The sequence below is a fragment of the Pogoniulus pusillus genome, chromosome 6 (assembly GCF_015220805.1).
Source record: "Pogoniulus pusillus isolate bPogPus1 chromosome 6, bPogPus1.pri, whole genome shotgun sequence".
NCBI classification, from domain to species: Eukaryota; Metazoa; Chordata; class Aves; order Piciformes; family Lybiidae; genus Pogoniulus; species Pogoniulus pusillus.
In genome coordinates, this window is record NC_087269.1 from 19,485,194 (window position 1) to 19,496,477 (window position 11,284).

Sequence of the window (11,284 nt, forward strand, 5' to 3'; positions counted from 1 at the left end):
TCTCAGTGAAGAACTTTCTCCTCACCTCGAGCCTAAATTTCCCCTGGCGCAGCCTGAGGCTGTGTCCTCTTGTTCTGGTGCTGGCCACCTGAGAGAAGAGAGCAACCTCCTCCTGGCTACAACCTCCCTTCAGGTAGTTGTAGACAGCAATAAGGTCTCCCCTGAGCCTCCTCTTCTCCAGGCTAAACAATCCCAGCTCCCTAAGCCTCTCCTCGTAGGGCTGTGCTCAAGGTCTCTCACCAGCCTCGTCGCCCTTCTCTGGACACGCTTCCCTGCCACAAACACGGTGAGAACTCAGCTAGGGTAGGAAGACTGACTCAGCACAGGCTTGCATAGAAGTGCCCAGCCTGGCACTGTCCTATCTTGGTATTTTTAGAAATGCCTTCCTGGCACAAGTGAGGAGATTTTCATAGAGGACATCTAGGGCATGGGAACAAAGCAGGCATACACATGAGAGAGAGGCCTCAGGCAGCACTTGACAAGAGGCTGGAAGAATGTGATGTACATTGAAAATCCAGCACTGGTGAGTTCACAAAGTGACAGAAAACCACTGCCAACAATCAGCTCCTTCGAGTCCAAGGCCTCACAGATGTTCCCGAATCTGTCATTCCTGCCAGCTGTATTCTGATGTGACAAATCCAAATTTTTAACATACTAGCCTGCTTTCTCCACTTTCCTATATGGATTGCTCATTGTTCTCTCATTCCTTACAGCAGGTAATTGTTCCTTGCAATGCAGACATTAAAGAGTGACAGGTTTCCTGAAAAATGCAGCACGGGCTGTGAAACTAAACAACACATGCTGTACAATAAGTCATAAACCATGTGTGAAAAATAGGTGACACACAAGCTGTCATGGAAACCAGTGCTACCAGAGAGCAGGCAGCCACAGAGCTCCCATTAAAGGCTGCAAAGTTGAACACAAATGCTAATCACTAAGGCAGAGTATATTTAATTTACCCTCATGCCCCATTCAGTCTTCACAGCAAGTTAGCTGAAAACTGCAATCATTTCCGCTAGCAGCACTGGATGGTAGTTAGTAGTAATTAAATTACCAGAAATCTTCTCATAGAGAAATTCTTTTCATCTTGTGTACCCTAGAAACTGTTTTTACTGACTAGGCATTGCTCTTCTCCCAGGGAATAAGTCTGCTTAAAACAAACTACACTCATTTCCCAGGTTCAGGTCGTATTCTCCTGCTTGATTGTCTTCCAACTCCCCTCATCAACAATAACCAGCAAGTGAGAAAAAGCCCAGGCTGGAAAAAGAAACATGGTGAAACCAGATTAGGCTGCTGAGGCAAGATAAAGAGGGGCAGACTGAAAACTACACAATACCCTGCAAGCATTACAGGCATACCCCACACTGTGGTCAAAACTGTGGTCCTTAGATATCAGCTAGAAGGAAGTAAGACTTTAAAGTATTTGCGTATCTAGAGATCTTTTGACATCCTACATCTGAGAGAAGGGGTGGAGGAACCTTGTCCTCCGCCGTGGAGAAAGGCTGTATGGCACATTTCTCAGGTGGCCTCACTGACTGGGCTTCAGTCATGGGTGGTGCATGTTCTAAAGCAATGCAGACACACCAAAATTCATCCCTGACATCAGCATTTACAGCTGACAGCAATGCTGAGCTGTCTGGTGCAGTCCGGATGGAGGAACAGGAGTCTATTTTTTCCCTCTTCTATTTGCTTCAAAAGATTTTGATGTATGCAAGGACCAGAGCTATGCATTCAATGAATTTTTCGTGTTCTCTCTCAGGGCCTGGTCTTTATCTCAGTGACTTCAGAGAGTTTCAGGATTGTACTGGTTCAGGGCATGAAGAAAGCCAGCTTTTTCTGCTGACTCTACAAACATATAACAAGGCTTTTACTGACCTATAAAGGAAGCGTCTAGGCCAGAGCTGTTAAAAATAGGGCACTGGCAAACTTATTGCACCTTATTTTTAATCCACCTATATACCACAGGTTGGAAAGTTCATCCAGTACTCAAATGTTTATAGAGATCTTATTTTGCTCAAGAGGCTATCACAAAGAGAAAGATGGAGGAGAAAACAAAATCCTGATGAAGAAAAATTAGGGCTTATTAAAAGCTCCTTATGAAGCAAAATAAGGACTGGTTGAAATTTTTGTCAGAATTGTTTTCCTGGAGAGAAGCCAGATCCTTCAGTAAGTAGAAGTTTTAGAGTATATGCAAAATGAGTGCATTCTGTAGACAACAGAGTGTTTGTTGTAACCTTTTGACTGAAAGGGAAGTGATTATGCCAGATATTCCTGGCTAACTTTTTCTGTTTTACAGGTGAAAAGTTGCCTTGCTTCACAGGAAGATGCAAGAGGAATGATCAGGTAGAGAGCAGCCCAGTTACAGTTTTACAAGAAAAGGTTGTAAAATAAACTAGAGAATGTCCCATTACAAATGAGGAAGGAAGAAAGATCCTGGAAAGTGGATGAAACAAGAAAGTGGAAAATTAAAGAGCCAGTTCAGATTTATGAGGTGCACAAGACTGACAAAGTCAGTGCACTTTTAATGTAGGAATCAGAGCAGGTCTTTGGCTAAGACTAGGGACTTTTCCACTCATTCACTGCCTTCTTTAATAACAAGATCTCAACCCAGTTCATGTACTTTACTGTTCACTGCACATCCCTTTTTATTAAGCTCCAGAATATCAAACTACAATAAGCATATTTTTATGATCTGTAGAATGTGCAAGTCTAGCTAGCACAGGTGGCTACATGACACTCATGGTGGGAAAAAGACAGTATTTTCCAATAAACAAAGTGCCTTCAGTACCAAAACATTGAGATCAAGCTGCAGCTCATCAGATTGGGAACAGCTTCCCCTTAGTCTCACTGAAATCCAGAATTCTACTGCTGACTCCACGTCAGCCTAGGTTTGTTTCTTCAGATGAAGGACGTGAATGTTCCACAGGCACAATCTCTTCACTTGTTCTTTCCCCACATGACAAGATGAGGAGTTGGCTGTATTTCTGACATTTCCCATAGGAGTTGGCTGTATTTCTGACATTTTCCATCTAAAGTTAAAATACTTCTACTGATGCTGCCAGGACCTATATGGGGCAAATCATGTAAGCTCTACTGATGTGAATACAGTGGGGCAAATTTACACCCATGACCCAAACTGACTGAGTCCTCAGCACTTTTTTGCTATGAGAAAGAGCCCAGAAATGCCAGTTTTATCTCCAAAACTTGACAAAAGCAGCTCAAAGACTTTCTCATCACACTCGAAGTGAGAGCTGATAAGGTTCAAAATCCAGAAATTGCTTACTTTACAACTCTAAGTTCCTTTCAAGCTGACCTCCTGCCCTGAAAGCCTTCAACCCCTCACTGACAACTATATTTAGGCAACTAAAGAACTGGAACATATGGGAATGATAACAGCAGTCTAACTTGGAAATGGCAATTGTTTACCATTGTCTAGAAAGCATCACCATGCGCAAAAGTTGTGCAAAATCTGCTTTGTAGAGTTCAGAATAGAAAATCACCTGCAAGACAATCTGTGCATCACAGGTGATGAATGATGATCACATGCAAGAATAATCAAGGTTTTTTTTTTAAGGGCTTTAAAACAAAGCTTGGAAATGTGAGCTGGGAAAACCAAGCCAAAACAAACCAAATAAAAACAAACCAACCAGCTGTCCTGGAGTCCTGTATACTCCAAAATCCCTCTCCCTCTGTGCTCTGAATGGAAGAAGAAAAGGTGCAAAAACCTGTTTCCCTCCCCCTGCCCTGCAGGTGTGAGAGGGGGAGCAAAGGGCCCTTCCAGCAGGAGGGGTGCCTGTGCAGTGCCCGTGCTGGAATCGGGCTGGGATTGGCTGTGGTCTTCGCACCTAGGCAGTGTTACTCTGCTCTTTGTCTAGGGAGAGTATAAATATTGGGGGACTTCCTGCCTTGGGGTTCCTGCCTTCTAGTTCTCCCCAGCCTGGATAGTTCCTGCAGAAAGAGTCCCCTGGCAGTCCGAAGGACAAGCTCCTGAGGGACAGGACCGTCCCTGCTTTGGATGGCTTTCCACCATAAATACCCCCTTTATGCAGCTTGATAGACCTTAACGAGCCTCGGACAGCTTCTGAAAGAGAGTGAGGGGACAAGCATCTGGACCATCCTTTCTCTCAGCCAGCCTGACTCACCTGGGAGTAAACTTTTGGCTCAGCCTGATTAATAGTGGGGGATGCTATGTTTAGTAGCTTAGCCTTTTCCAACTTCTGACTTCCAAAATAGTCAAATTTACCTATGGTATCCTTGTAGATCTTCTCAATCTGACTGAACCTGCTCCTCACTCTTCAGCCCTACTATTTGGAATTTAGTCAGGAACGCAGGAATCAGCTCAAGAAGAACACTGCAACACCACCTTGCTTCTGCTCTCCCTGTATCTCTCTTTCTCTTCGGCCTTCCCATAAGCAGCAAGGCTACAGGAGTAGGCAAAAGACTGTTTAGACAAGATTGCTGCCTTGAAGGGAACTCTGAAAGGAAACTGAAATACACTTTATGTGCACAGCTTTAAAAAAATATGAAAAAACAGTGTTATCTGGATAGCCCTGGTATGCAATGAAAGGTGCAAAGCCTGCAGAGGAAGGGGAGCTCACATATTACTTACTTGGTAGATTAAGGTCCGCTCAGCAACCCTTGCTCCATCTGTGATGTCACCATTTCTCTTTAGCTCACCTTGGTGACTGTGAAGTATCTACGTGCTTGTTACATGCTTGGCAAGTGCTGAGGTCAAACTGAATTCCCACTGCCTCTCTGATTTCAGCTCTAGGTTCACATAAAAACCCAAGGCTGTATCATGTAGCATTCATTCTTCAATTTTAAAATTAACTTCTGTGGGGACAAAAGGTGAAATAAAGTAGAGAAGCAGGACAGGGAAAGGCAAAGGAAATTGCTTTACTGGAACACATTTTATTAATTTTGGTATTGCCTCTTTTTCAGCCAGCCAAATAGTTGTCGAGGCTGTTTCAAACCCTGCAAAGGAGTTTGTGGAGACTCAAGTGACAGGCACTTGTCACAACCCAGCCAGTCAACTAAAGGTTCCCAAGCACCAACCTCTGAGCCAACAGGATACTTCACGACTCCACTAACAAAACCAATAACTAGAATTACAGAGAGTGACAGCTATGAAAAATAAACAGTTACAAAGATTAATGACTCCAAAGTCACACAACCAATGTGAGCTGAAGTTTATGTACTCAGTTTTTAAAAGATCTCTTAGAGCTCCCCTGTGATCTATGGGCAATTTGATTTAATTTAGTCTGTCCCTCCAACAAATAATTTTTAAATTAAGAAGAAAAACAAAACAAAACCAACCTAAACACTGCAGTGTTTGGGCTTGGTTGATTACAGCTCTCTAGCTTCCAGGGAATCTTGGAAGGCTTTAAAGAGCCAGAAAACTGTTACTGGATCCATAAACCCCTCTCTTTTGCAGATGTTTCTCCCTTTATTTAAACCCCAACACTGCTCACCACTTCCAGTTACAGTCATCTAGGAAGACAGGAGTCCCATCTCTGTAAAAATTGTCCATAACCACATATACAGCCAACATGCATACAACACAGAGTTCCATACAGGCAGGGCAGGAGGCTGGCTACCACTAAGGAACTAAGAGGAGGATTTAAACACACACTTTAAATCAAAACAGTGGAATCATTAGTGCTTTTAGCACCTGTTACACACAGGTGGACTAATAACACCATTTTCCTCAGGACTTCTTCTTTGTGTACTTTGGCTTGCCTTCCTCTGTTCTGTACACCCTCAAAGTGTCATCTGACAGGTGGTGGGGGGGGGTTGCCTGTTTTTTGTAGCCTGAAACTTTCACCTCCTTGCTCTGCAGCGGTCCCCCCAAATCCCTCTTCTGATCACGCTAAGGGAAATTGTCAAAGCTGGCTCCTCCAGCACCACGGGGTATGCTGGCACACAGTAATTCATAGATGAGATCCATGAGCTGAAGGTCATCTTTCAGTGAACAAGACATAAAGCTTTTGAATGACAGATTTTTCTTCTCAGGTGCTTTCTTCCAAGCAGATGTTTGCCAAAGACATCCCACACTCTGAAGTCAGCAGAAAGGCACAGGAGCAGAACCCAGCTTTAAATTTCCATGAACAAATTGCAGAATTTCATTTGTCCTCCTCTCAGATACATTTTACAAACACCTGTCACTCAGAGTCACTTACCTGCACTCCCCTGCACAGTGAGGGTGACAAAGCACTGGAACTTTCAAAACCCACCTGAATGCATTCCTGTGCAAACTACCCTAGGGATCTTGCCTTGGATCAACGATCTCTGGAAGTCCCTTTCAACCTCAAAAGTTCTGTGATTCTGTGAAACCAGTATGTTGAGAGTTAAAGGAGTCAACAAACATCATCAAAAGTCCTAAATTCTCATTCAAGCTGACACTGGTGGGCTGCACACCCTTTAGAAGTAATTGCTGTATAGTAGCTGGCCAGGCATTTAAGAAATATCCTTTTGTCCTTCAAATCATTTTTATCAGGAAAATAACCAGATGAGGGATGAGTTTCAGTTGTTCCAAGTGACTTGTCTTTTTCTAGATTAAAATGGAATAAAAAGTGAAACTGCCATTTTTACAGTACTTTGAAGGCTGCTCCATGTAGCAAAAGGCAATGCCAATATTTTGAGTCAATGTTTATAGTCCCTCGCTATACTAATGATCTGCAAGCAAGTATCATTTTACATCCTCCTTCATATATTCTCCCTTACACCTAATCAATCCTGTTGTGATCTCAGTGTAATTTGTAGAATCCCTTATTATTTGTCAGTGGGAAGGAAGGGCCATAGTCTTTGGGGAATGGTCCATAAGCCATGAGAATACACATCAATTGGTAACATTTAGGGACTATTGCAATCATTCATTACAAATTCCAGTCTAATTGCTAGGCTGCCATTGACAATGCTGCATGCCAGCAGTTCCCAGTAATAGGCTTCTTCACATGAGGAATGAAAGAGATCTGGCAGTAAGTGGTAGGTAGTGTCAGTGGCTTTCCCAAGTAATTTCCTGAGTTCCTAAGAAAATGAACCTGTAAGACAGCTGCCTTAAAGTTCAAGAGACTTAATCAGCCACAGATGTGAAACAAGGGCCAGCTCTTTGGGCTCAGCAAGAGGAATACATCATTTTGAACACACTCCTCCATTGGCAGTTAATTAGTTCCAATAAAATCGGGTGTGTGCTGTTTGTCAGGGCTCTGAAAAGTCATTCAATCCCAGAACACAAATAGCGAAACACTCTGCCTGACCCACCTGTGCTGTCACCAAGGTGAAACTGCTCATGATGAGATTATTTTTTTAAAGGTGTCTTAGCGAAACAACTAATTCATACTCATTAAATTATTTCCTCCAACCTTTCTAACTACATCAGCCCTTCTGCTCACTAGGCACAGCCTTGTCCTGCTGCTGCTACCTGTCTGGATTTGCAAAGGCCAGTCACAGCTGAGACATGCAAGCCTAAATTCAGGTTTTCTGAAAAGCCATCTCCAACTCTTCCAGAGATGGAGCACTGCAGAGTCAAGTCAAAAAAGCCTTGGAATATGGAGCACCGACAAATGGGCACCACTGAAGGCAGTGCTAACCTTTATGCAGGTTGGCTCTTCTTCAGTGAAAGCCACTCAGAAGAGCAGTATAAGAAAACCTCAGACAGAATATGCAGCATTATACTTGGAAGACCTCTCCTCTCAGAAAACACTGCTTATGACTTCAGATGCAGTCTCTACAGACAATTCATGTGGCTGAGACATGTACAGCACAGTACTGCAGTTTTGCATCAAGCTGACTGTTTTCACTGGAGTGTTCCTTATTTGGGGGGGGGGGGGGGGGGGGGTTGCCTATCCTTAATTAAAAGCAGCTAAGATTTGTTTAAGACTTGTTAAATCAAGAGGGAGAATACCACTGAGTGTAAAGAATTGTGCATCGGTTTGTTCGCAAGGACACATCGTTGGTTCGATTCTAGTAGCCTGAGCAGATCGAAGATGCCGAATATACACGGACTGATCTACTCCTTAGAAACAATCCTGAACGAATTCTGTAATGCCTCCCCTTTTTGTGAATCAAAAAGATAACTGCTTTGACAAAATCCAAAGAAAATGGCTTTTCCTTACTGAAATAACAATATCCTTGAGTAAAGGTAATGAATTTGTATCTGGAGAAGAGGCAAGTTTTACATGGTTTGCTCTTGCTCAGGGAGCACATTTTTCTGCAGCATTCTTCCTCCTCTTCTCAAGGAAGCCAGTAAATGTAGGGTAGGATTTTTTTCTTTTTGCCGGCCTCTCTATTCACCAAGCCAAGGCACAATTCAAGTCCAGTACCTTAACAATCTGATCTTTTCATTGTAAAGATAAAAAAGGACAAAACCTGCTGACCTCCACTCCCTGAGGAGACTAGAAGCCAGACAGGATCAAAAGAGAGAAGCTGTGGTCATTGCAGGTCACAACTGTACTTGCCTTCTGGCTTACTTCCAGAGTAATACCTTTTCTTGGACCAGAGTTTATTTTGCATTCTGAAAATATTCTCAACAAGAGAGTTTCCTTTTTCAAGTTATTTTTTGCACAGCCCTTTGGGAAACACTGTAGCATGCTGGCCAGCATGTGTGCGTGAGCGGGTGCATGCCTGGGTCTCACACCACTGCTCAGGACAACCTCGGAGCTTTCTCAACAGCTTCTGACCTCTGCAACCTCTGTTAAGTTTTGAGCAGTTGCTCGGTGTCTGGGCACTTATGAACATAACTAGTGGCAATAGAAACAAGTACTGGTTTAGTAGACCTAGGCCTAAACTATGCCACAGAATCACAGAATGTTAGGGATTGGAAGGGATCTTGAAATACCATCTTGTCCCTGCCAGAGCAGGACCACCTAGAGTTAGTAAGGCATGCAATGCATCCAGGCGGATTTTGAATGTCTCCAGTGAAGGAGACTCCATAACCTCTCTGAGCAGCCTGTTCCAGTGCTCTGTCACCCTCACAGTTTCACTTATGTTTGCATGGCATCTCCTATGATGCAGTTTGCACCCATTGCCCCTTGTTGTGGACAGCACTGAGAAGAGCCTGGCTCCACCCCTCGACACTCATCCCACCCTCTCACGCAAAACTGTGTTTTGTTTTCCAAGAATCACATACAGCTTAGTCATGGCAGCACCACGCTGTAAAGCTAAATCATGTAGGATACCTATTCCAGCGAATGAAAAAGAAGCAATCACACTAACATCCTGCTGACATTTAGTCCAGGCCTGCCTGGTCTCTCTGCTATTGTTCTGTGTTCACAGAGACCACAACACAGCTTAGCTGAGGTTCTCTCCTAGAGATCAAACTGCAGAGATGAAGTCAGTTGCAGAAAAGAGCTACAGTCACCTGTGGTAGCTTCTGATTTAGGATCTCCAGTTCATCTGTCATAACTCTGCTCATGCTTCATGCTGAAGCCCAAGAAGATTCAGTTTTCACTGCATTTCCTTCACTTCCAGTTCAGACACTAGACTTAGTAAACAGTCTCAAATCTTCCCGAATACAATAAGGCTGGGTCACAGCTGACCACCTCTGCATTTAGGAAATGGAAGATTAAACAGCTCTCTGGTTCCCCCAGCAACAAAATTGCAGAGCGTTTCCTTTAGCCCTATGCTTTAGTTTCACAGAGGATGTTTACCCACACGCTGCCTGAGATAATGATGTACTGCAGGTCTGGGGACTTGTCATGAACCAACTGTGGTATAAATTTGAGGAGCAGACTGCAACTGTATGGTGTTTCCTAAGGTAAGGAATGCATCAGTGAAAAGGAGAAAAAGGCATCAATTACTCTTACTGAAAAATTACATAGCTTACTTGTCTCTATAGGACATTTTTGTTGTAGCAGAGAAACTGCACTTTGAAGCATGTGAGACATCATGCTCTATATTTTAAAATGTCTCTACATTATTCTCTCTCACTCTCCATGGGGTTAGATGCAGCTATGCTTTCCATGGGTGCTGAACTGAATGTAAAAAGTCAGGGTTGGTGACCTAGCCAACTATCTCCTGAACAATGACCCATTTCCCTTTCAGAAAAGAAAGTAAAAAGCTGAACTTGAGCTCTAGTGGGTCAAGCAGTAGGGTCAGCAGGGACACTCTGGTACCTATTCAGTACTGAGCTGTTGGAAAATAGAGTTTTCTTGAACTTTAGATTTTCCATTGGAAAAATGTCAGTAGAACTGACCCTGGGAAGAGCTGGGAAGCATGAAATGAGTCAAGAGGAAACGTCTCACTTCAAAAATTCCCGGCATCCACTCAGCTCCTCATATGCCCATATCCTCCAATGGGCACTAACATCCCAGCTGTCTCTTAATATACCTGCTATCAGAAGCAGTGTGGACTGCACCTTCCCTTGTTTTGCACTATTGAAATAACTTCTTTATCACAAAGTAAGGAAGTATGACTATTTCTTTTTACCTCCCAGATGGTTTATGTATATAGCACTAGTCTGAGTTACCATACTGAAGAGGAGGAGCACAACCTCTCCCATCAGTTCAAGGCACTGCATAGTCTGCCTGTGTCACTGATGTCAGTATTGGAAATCTTTCCCTGGACACAGCTCTTGTCCCAGTTCACTTTTGATTGCAGTTCTCTTGTGGTTTTTTCTGCTTTCAACTCTACATTAAACATGAACTTACATACAAAATGTTTTGCAAACAACTGTGAAGCAAAACTGCAGAAAAGGCTACTGAGTGAATGAGCTTGGTTGTTCAGCTGTTCAGAGTGCCCCAGCCAAGCCAAAACACAGGAAAGAAAGAATAACAATTTCATCAAATGAGCCACACAGAATAACCACATCTCTATAAGCAGGGTCATCCTTATCACAACAGACAAGTTCCACTAATAGATTTAATTTCTTGTCCATGAGCAGCTTCTCAACAATATTAGAAAACTTTTGGTTTTCTTCCCAAAAAGTGGGTGGATGAAATAGGGAAAATATAATTTCAGGGAACAAATCTTCAGGACCACAGCAAAATCTGTGATCTTTGAAGCTTTCAGAAAAGAACCACTTCCATTGCATGCATCATTCCCTAGCCATTAGATGCACTCTGCAGAGCAAGTCTCTCCCATCTTGCGAAACACCCACAGATAAAGGCCCTGCCTCCTTCACTTCCCACTCTCTCTGTCTTTGCATTCAAACTTTGCAGTGCAGGAAGCAGGGAGAAGAGCCACTATGTGCATGAAAGAGTTGCACTTCTACTTAGGGCCTTGCCTGGAGCATTTGGGGTTTTTCAGGATCTGAGGAGCAGTCAGTTCCTTCTGCTTGATACGTATT

General features: G+C 43.3%; 1 long non-coding RNA gene across 2 annotated transcripts; it reads right to left on the minus strand.

Annotated features, from left to right (window-relative positions):
• Nucleotides 1-2,598: 2,598 nt before the first annotated feature.
• Nucleotides 2,599-5,580, minus strand: LOC135176492 (uncharacterized). 2 transcript variants are annotated; one of them, XR_010302679.1, is made up of 4 exons: nt 5,472-5,580; nt 5,317-5,381; nt 4,610-4,833; nt 2,599-3,065 (listed from the first exon to the last, which is right to left on the minus strand). It is a non-coding gene; the product is annotated as an uncharacterized LOC135176492 (long non-coding RNA). The 2 variants fall into 2 exon arrangements; XR_010302678.1 differs by having other exon boundaries at nt 2,601-3,065; nt 5,317-5,580.
• Between the last annotated feature and the right edge of the window lie 5,704 nt (nt 5,581-11,284).